Genomic DNA, 9,393 nt, shown 5'->3' with positions numbered 1-9,393 from the left:
AAACAAATGACTTTGTACAAAGTCTCACTTGATATATATAAAAATAACAAATGACTATGAAGTAACAAATAAAAAAAAAAAATCGAATTAAGAACCATTTTTGAAGTCGGTTGAAAATAACTATTTTTGGAGTCAGAATAGTTTTCATTTATTTGTCCATTTTTAGAATTCAATAACTCAATAGTTTTGGAGTTTGTGCAAAGTTACGTGGGTACCTCTGTCTAACCTATTTCAGCTGCCAATGCCGCTTGCATAACTTGTTTCAGTTTGAAGGTTCATGTTTAATAGTGAAATTAATTAAATATTCTGACAGAAGTTATTACACAAAAATAAGTGATTTTCAGTACGAGCTTCTTACATGACGCTGGCAGAAATGGTCGTAAAAGTAACGACTTATTACCATTGAAGAAGAGAAGAAGAATAAGAAATTTTACCTACATTTTTATTTATGTATTATAAATTACATATCTTCACCAATTCCCATATAACTTTCATGACTGAGGCTCCTATGTTTTTTGGAGTAACACATATAAAAAATTTGCGAGTGAATTAAGGAACTTCCCCATTTCTATATCTCATATAAAGACAATGTCGTGAACTAAGAGGTACAATGAAAAGTTTGTTTTCTTAACTGACTCGATTAAGAATTAAACACGGAACTTAGTAACTGTCATTATTGTTATAAATGTGAAAGTTTGTAAAAATGTTCAGATATTAGGAAGTTTAATATTGACTCACATTAAAACGATTTATTAATAACGATTTAACGATTTAATATTTATTTTAATATATAAGATCTATTTATTTTCTCCACAAATTTTACAGAAAAAGACAGCTACATGAAAAAAATACAACTATAATTGTATAAATACAATGCTCTGTAAAACTTGTGGGAGATTGGACCTTAAACTAGATCAGAGATCTGTATCTCAGGAATCCAGGCCCCCAACTCGGACACCATGTACAACTTGCGTTGAATAAGGCTAAAATTAATATATCTATATATATAAAAATTAATGCCACTTTTCGTTGTAATTTTATAACTCAAGAACGGGCTCACCTATCCAAACCAAATGTTTAGGCTTTAGTCAGTGAAGTTTGCACAATATCGGTCGAGCGGTTCTTCATTTATCACATTTTTTGTAACAAATGAATTTAATAAATGGCGGATTATTTTGTTAATGGGGATTTTGGTGTCAAATTCAAACTTTTTTTAAGATGGGGATTGTGCTGTTAAATTGAAACTTAACTGTTCAGTGCTGAACATATGCCTTCCCCTATTAGGGAGCTTTGCCAGTAGTTGACATGCTTAGCAGGCAGGCAGTTTGACTACCGCAGTTAGGGTTTGATGATGTTTTAAGTGAGACACTACTGCTCATTCCTTGACCATCAAATTCCCTTAGTCGCCTCTTACGACACCCATGGGAAAGGAAGATGTGGACTAATCTTTGCCGAGACCACACAGCTAAATATATATATATATATATGATCTATCAAAAACTAATTAATTACTAACAGATGATAAATACACATTTGATAATCTGTAGATGTGTCATCTACAGCGAATCAATTACCACGTATTACTGGTTTAATTAACACACGATATTTGTGCAAACATGTATTCGATTGAGTATAGTTGAGACATTAATTATAGGAGGGTATACCTTGAGAGCAGGTACCTAACTTGTGTATGTTCCTAATTGATTTACTTTATATAATACGATGTTGATACAGTTTTGATGTATCTAGTGATTTAACACTCCGTCTCACCCTCCAATAGACGTGGATTCGCTCCCCGCAGAATACAAACATTTGTATGAATACATTGTTTGTTGGTTATATGAATAGAATTATTTTGTTTAATTCCGCTACCGTTAGTATGTGTGTGACTGCCAACACTCGAAGATTGACCACAACTATTACTACCAAAAGTTACATGACCTTCCATATAAGCCATCAATTTTCTACTACCATTTTGTTTATGGCAAATTATTAGATCGCTGCTCGAAATCTAGAGTAAACCGTTCGAGTAAACTACGAATTTCAAGAACAATATGGGAGGATTAAACAAAATAAACTTCTAGTAATGATAAAGATAACCAGTGATACACACACACTGGACTAATTAAACAAAATAATTCGTGATATGGGTTATTATTATTAATATTATTAACCAACAATAATACTTCCGTAAGATAACACTTAGTTTAAAAAATATTTACATAGTTTGTATTTTCTGGGAATTTTCCACTTATAATATGTATGTATTTATAAAAAAAAACTATTTAAATGTAAATGCATGTGTCCGTTGTCTAATACTCGTAGTATTTAGTTTTACTTACTAATTAATTTAGATATTTACTTATTTATATTATTAACACAGACATGTAATTTTATCGTAATTCCATTATTTTCATAAATTAAACAAAACTAAATACAAACATTTTACGTGAAAGCATTTCAATTGAATGAGTATTACTATTCCATAGATGTATATTCCGATAACAACAATAAATGATTGATGGCAGTTATAATGCATAAATAATGGAATCATTATTAAATAATATACATATGTGTAAAATCAATATTATTTAATGTTTTGTTTATAGTTATACAAATATTGTTTATATGTGTGGTAATTGTCATCGTTTATGTTTGACCATGACACGACTAAGCGATTTATGTTTATACTTATATTACAATTTTTACTATTACTAATAATTATAGAACGGTTACTATATCATATTTATTTATTGGTACAAATATGTATACATGGCGGACTTAATGCTAAAAGCATTCTCTCCTAGTCAACCATAGGGAAATGTCAGAATACTCGAATGCGGTACTACTAATTATTGATATACATACATAATAAAATTACATATATAAACGAATAAATATATACAAATAATAAATATACTTACACGTATATGACATACACTATATTATACACGAAATTGAGAATAATATAAAACACTTAGCGCTCGGATAAAGTAAAAAAGTGGCATGAACGTTTTTTTTGAAAGATGGTTTAGTCGGTAGTTTCTTAATGGCATCAGGAAGCGCGTTTTCTTAAAAATATTAATTTAATACACATGAAACTAGTACTGAAAGAAATCTCTTATTGAGATAAACTTGCTTTTGAACATTACGATTTGGTATTAAAAGTTGATTTAAGTGGACTGTAGAAACTTAAAATAGGGCTTTATTACTGCTGTAAAATACCGGCACAAGTGAACAAGACTTACGGAATATTCTTGTAGTCTGCCTGGAGCTACCCACAAGTGTACGGGTTGTCGATCGTCTTAGGTTCACTTTTAGCCACAAATTTGTATGAATACCAAACTGAAGCACCTTAATTATGATTATTTTATTGTGAACGCGCGAAACGGCCGCCATCGATGATATTTGTTTTTTTCGAATGTTGTCATTTTGGGCAGCTCTGATTGTCCGCGTTCGCTGACAGGTTGAATGGAAAGGGAGGGCGCGGGAAATTTGAGTGTACTTGTTTTTATGTTCTAACACGATTAAAATTAATTATTCTTAACATTATGTTTGTATACAATAAAGAATATTAGCTTTAGATCAAATTTCATTCAAATATGTTCAATAGTTTTTGTGTAAAAAAGTAACAAACATCCATCCATCCAACCATCGTTGCAAACTTTCGCATGTATTATATTATTAATAGGATTTTTCAAACTATGTTTATATATGGAAGCTGTTCTATTTTATTGATAGAATATTCCTTGTAAAGAGATGCTAACCGTGTCGATTTCATCCCGTATATAATCAAACATACACTTCACTTCACTTTGTTTTACTTTAAACAACATTCATTCTAGTGTTATGTGGTTGACTCATGAACCGCTCTAGTATTGTGTTAAGTACGTGCATGAAAATTTGCTTGTTCCTTTGAGCTGTGTTTAGTTTCGTTTACTTGACAGTTTAGAAGTAAGTTGCATTTCCCATTGAAACACCACTCGTATTTGTCTTTACAAACGAGTTTATAATTTAATATATACATATTTAGTTACTTTAGTTCAAAATTTAATATCAGAGTAGCAAAATGTCGTTGTTGACAGAGTCGGGAGTGAATTTTAAGTAATTCGAGTATTACATTCAGTACACTGACATATGCCAAGGAACATTTGTGTTTATTCTACCTTACTGTATGGGAATAACAATCTTCTACATATTTTGTTGTTATTAGTAATTGTATTGCTGTTAAGATCTTACTAATCAATAATATCTTATTAATAAGTAATTTATATTCATATAAATATATAATTTATATAAATGAACTATTTGAAAAAACAACAGCTAATTTTTTATCCTTTCTTCTCAGTTGAAATTGTTTTCACACTTTTGCTGGGTGGTCGAAACATAAAAAATAACTATTCAAAAAAATTTCAGTTTACTCGAATAAACTTATTACACACTTTATTCTTCACAGTTTTCTCTATCGCTAATTAAAAAGTTTATAGAGAGTATAACGGCATCTTACAACGATTGTTGCCACCAATAAATTCCACAACTTTTGACAGTTCATTTCAAAGTTGACAACAATATGAAAATTTTCATTAGCGACATCTGATAGGCGCTGAAACAATTTTCAAAGTCAAGGGCTAAGAAATAATTAACAAACTCGTGTCATTTAATGTTTGTTTCTCATTGTAAAGCTAATAATAAGTGTCACATTAACTTTTATTTATTTTAAACGAATTTTGAAATAAGAAGGGTTCACCTTTATTATAGATTTTTTATCTATATCTATATTTTTTAGTGTATAATATGCAATTGTTATTCAAGTACACTTTAATATAAGCATTTATTTTTAAATGTTTACTTTTTACTGTATTTTTATTCTACCAGGGTTTATTCAAATTCCGTTAAGCTAAAAAGAACGGATAAGAATTCTTTAGTTAGTTTAGAACTCAGTTGCTTTATTCATAGCGATGAATATTATAAATTATGATTTTGTATAAAATTTGTATATTTTTTTTACAACAGGGGGCAAACGAACATACGGCTCACCTGATGGTAAGTGATTACCGCCGCCCATGGTCACCCACAGCATCTACGGCATTGCAGGTGTGCTGCCGGCCTTTTAAAAAGGAATATGCTCTTTTCTTGAAGGTTATGTTGTCGTATCGGTTCGGAAATACTGCTGCTGGAAGTTGATTCCAAAGAGTGGTTGTACGTGTGTGAATAATATATCAAGCATTATCAGAAATATCAAAAGTGCATACAATACAAGTAATTTATAAAAATAGTAAACTTACGATCTTATTGCAATTGATAAAGTTTACTTCCGTATTTGTTTTATACTTAACTGTGTATTTATTTTATTACTACATTTTATTTATACTTCAAATTTATACAAGTCTATTTTTATCTGTGGAGCAAAATTCTAAATACAAATAATGCCTGTCTGAAATCAAATGTATCTATGAAACAGCGCGTCGATTACTTCGTTTTTTTTCTTTTTGTTTTAAAATAAGAACAGTGAGATCGATAGATATGATAGTTTTTATCCTGATAAGTAAAACGGGCTCAACAGGTGGCGGTGGACAGGAATTGTTTGCCGAGTTTTTCTGCTCGCTACTTACTTCTACGCGTGGAATTCGAAAACAGTAAAACAAATAAAATTGTCTACCTCTAGTTAGTGTCTTAAGATAAAATATAAACCAGGTTTTAATTACCCATATCCAACATTGTATACTAGTTTATGCGTTATATCAAAACACATATACAGACAGATAGACAAAATTTCTAAATGGTTTATTACCCCCCCCCCCCCTTATAGCAATTTTTTAAATATTTTAAATAAGCTATCGAAACTTAATGCGCTGAAATATTTTTTGTAGGTAAATAGCATCTACAAGCCTGCTTCTTTATTTATTTTCAACTATTTTTTTAAATATGTTTTATATATTGACATCGTATAGTTACAATTTTATTACTAAGATTCACTAACTAACTATCTCATTGAAGTATTACTAAACTAAAATCTCAATAAGATTATTGTGACCCCTTCAACATAAACGATCTCGTACTAATGAGTTTGAAGCGTTTGACAGTCGAATGTATGGACGTCAAGACCCAATTAAGATTGTCGCATTTGATAGCAATCTCAATTGTCTGCCATCAATTCAGGCAATAGCACTATAAACTTTGAAATACTCTCTAATGGCAACATCATTAGATTACACGCAAACTTCACTCGTTAGCGAATATCGAACTATGAACATTTCACTTGTAATGAATTATACTTATATAGAAATAGAGTTACAAATGCTAATATAATACAATTGATGTATCTTGTAATAATAAAAAAAACTCTTTTGAATTGAATAAAAATAAAGATGTATTTTTGGCTGTGTAGTCCCAGAATAGGATAGACCACTCCTTTATATTCTATGGGTGTTGTAAGAGACTAAGGTAACTTAATAGTAGAGGAATGGGCAGCAGCGTCCTTCTCTAAAAGTCTAATTGCGGTTGCCAATCTGCCAGCCAAGTTTGGCAACTACTGGCAAAACTCCTCTTGTGAAGAAAACTTATAAAATGTAAATTTATGAAAGGTATATTTTTATTCCAGTCGCCTTAAAATTAAGCATTTATAAATATGTTTTTTTTTTATTACACCGCCCTTTTGGAATGCAATTCAGTTAAAAAATGCAGGAAATTCAACTGTTGCTTTAAAAAAAAACAAATTTTATTAACTATCATCATCATATCAGCCATTATCTGTCTGCTGTGGAACATTGACCTCTCTCTATTGAATAGTTCTGCCAATAGTTACTACGCTTAGCAGGCAGATTAACAACCACAGTTTTTTTTTAATCTTTATTTATTCAGGGACTTTTGTCCTTTTAGGCACGTCAGTCCCATCGTACCTTAATCAATTTTAGGATATCATTGTATATATTTTAACAATCAAAAGTTCACAATTTTACAAAATTTTAACAATCAAAAACACCACCAAATCAAATAATATGAATGAAAGGAATGTCGTGGAGCAAAAAAAAACTTAATAGTCTATGGTCCGATGCAAGCCTCAAGGCAGGTGGATCTACATTAAAATCTACATCCAACCATATCATACACCAGCCTCGCGTCGTTGGACCAGGGGTCTGCTAGAATGGCATGAAACATTCCTATATTATATAACTACCACAATATAATATAACAACCACAGTTAGGCTTTGCTGATGTATTAAGAGAATCACTGCTGTCCATCTCTCGACCATTAAATTCCCTTAGTTGCCTCTTACGACATCCACGAAAAAGGAAAACATTACCCATTCTATACCGGGGCTACATGGATACATAAATTTGTATAAATATAAATTACTAAGCATTATTTGATTTCTTTATTACAATAGTTCAACAAATTAGATTACTATTACTACTAATTATCATCATCATCATATCAGTCTTCAATTGTCCACTGCTGAACATAAGGCTCCACCTTGGGGGGTTTGTCAGTAGTTGTCACGCTTGGCAAGCGGATTGGCAACCACAGTTAGGCTTTGGAGATGTTTTAAAAAGGACGCTGCTATCCATCTCTTGCTCTCTGTTAGTAAGCGGATTGGCAACCACAGGCTTTGGAGATATTTTAAGAGGGACGCTGCTGCCTATCCCTTGCCCTTCCTTAATAAGAGGCGTACGACACCCACGGGAAAGGAAGGAGTCGCCTATTCTATGCCGAGACCACATTCTGATATGTTGTATAAAATCTAAAATGTTACCTCTATAAGCAAACTGAGTGATTAATTAACGCGCATTCAATATTACTGGGTCTAGAGACATGTAACTTTGCACAGTACTTTATGTAATATCGGTAAGCGAGCGTTATGAAAGAATTTGCCGAAACTCTCACGAAAACGGGAGGTAACGAATTCCGCGCGTGTGAAGACACAATATGTAATTACAAGCTTTTATGTTACTTTGACGTACATGTCTTCCTGTCAGTATTTTCTGTTTGTTTATAATTTATTTCATACGCATCTACTGACATCAGATTGAGGTAATATTTTATGTAAACATATATATGTAAGTCGGATGATAATACAATGTTATTATGACCCACACCTAGTCTTACAGAGTGGGAAAATAGAAATAGGAATTCAATAATAAAGCGACGTGACAAAAAACCCCATCAATTTTTGGTACTCATGCCTTTGAGAGTGTAATACTTTCGGTTTAACACACCTCACCTACCGACAGTCGCGAGTTCGGTCCCTGAATCATTTGTATACATGTGTATAATTGTATTTATTTGTATATATTGTATGTATAATATGTATGTGTTCACAAAAAGCATTTAAGCAACCTTATTATGTGACTATATCTAGTATCCATTGTATAAGGTTTGACATGCCATATCACATCAGCTGTTAATTGTCCAATGCTAAACATAGATCTCCCTCTATTGATGGGTTTTACCAGTAGTTACCACGCTTGGCAGGCGGATTGGCAACCGCAGTTAGACTTTAGTGATATTTTAAGAAGGACGCTGCTGCCAATCCCTCGACAATAAAGTTCTCTTATTCGCCTCTTACGACGCCTTATGTGATATGTCGATTAGCATTTATTTATTGGATAAAAAATATTAATTAATGTTTTCTTAAGTATAAATCTGCTTATATTTGAGAGTACTATCAAATGAGAATAATTTCGTTCAAGTGGTGTATAATGTAGCTCCTAAAGATTGCCTGCCGCTTCACATACGCACGTATGTTATTTATTTTGCAATTAACGGAAAATCGTAATCCCAGCTTTATTGTATCGTTTCCTACGTAAAGCTTAATCTACTCGACTGCTTCCAACAAATCGATATTTTAATTATTTTTATATCGTTTAAGTATACTGAAATATATTTATACATATCTATATTTCTAGTATATTCTTGTTTGTTTTCCATTGTCTATTTCTGTGCTTATTTCTTGTAATTGTTTGTATCTATAATAATTTTACTATTGTAATGTTTTGGAGGAAATAATAAAGAATAACTATCTATCTATTAAAATGATATACAATAGTATTAAAAATAGAATAGAAAATATTTATTGTCAGAATAATATAATAATACTATATATAAGAATTATCTCAAAATAACAAAAAAAAACTAGCTTAGCTGATGCTATGAGGGTATACAGCTACAGTACAGTGTACAGCTATACAGCACTGGTTTTTTAATCTCTCTTTACAAAATTTAACAAAATATAAACGGGTACAACTGCAATTGCATATCACAAATATGTCTTTTTTATGTCATTTTTTTATTTGTGATGTAATTTATAATTTGATTCCCTCGCTTATTCATAAATCACTAACTGATGCACAGGATTGGTACTATGAGTAGCTTTATTTTCTTCTCCAAGGTCC

This window comes from Galleria mellonella, unplaced genomic scaffold, assembly GCF_026898425.1.
Source record: "Galleria mellonella isolate WM207_F2 unplaced genomic scaffold, CSIRO_AGI_GalMel_v1 utg57, whole genome shotgun sequence".
In the NCBI taxonomy this organism is placed as follows: Eukaryota; Metazoa; Arthropoda; class Insecta; order Lepidoptera; family Pyralidae; genus Galleria; species Galleria mellonella.
The sequence above is the reverse complement of the archived record's forward strand: the minus strand, read 5'-3'. Positions refer to the sequence as shown.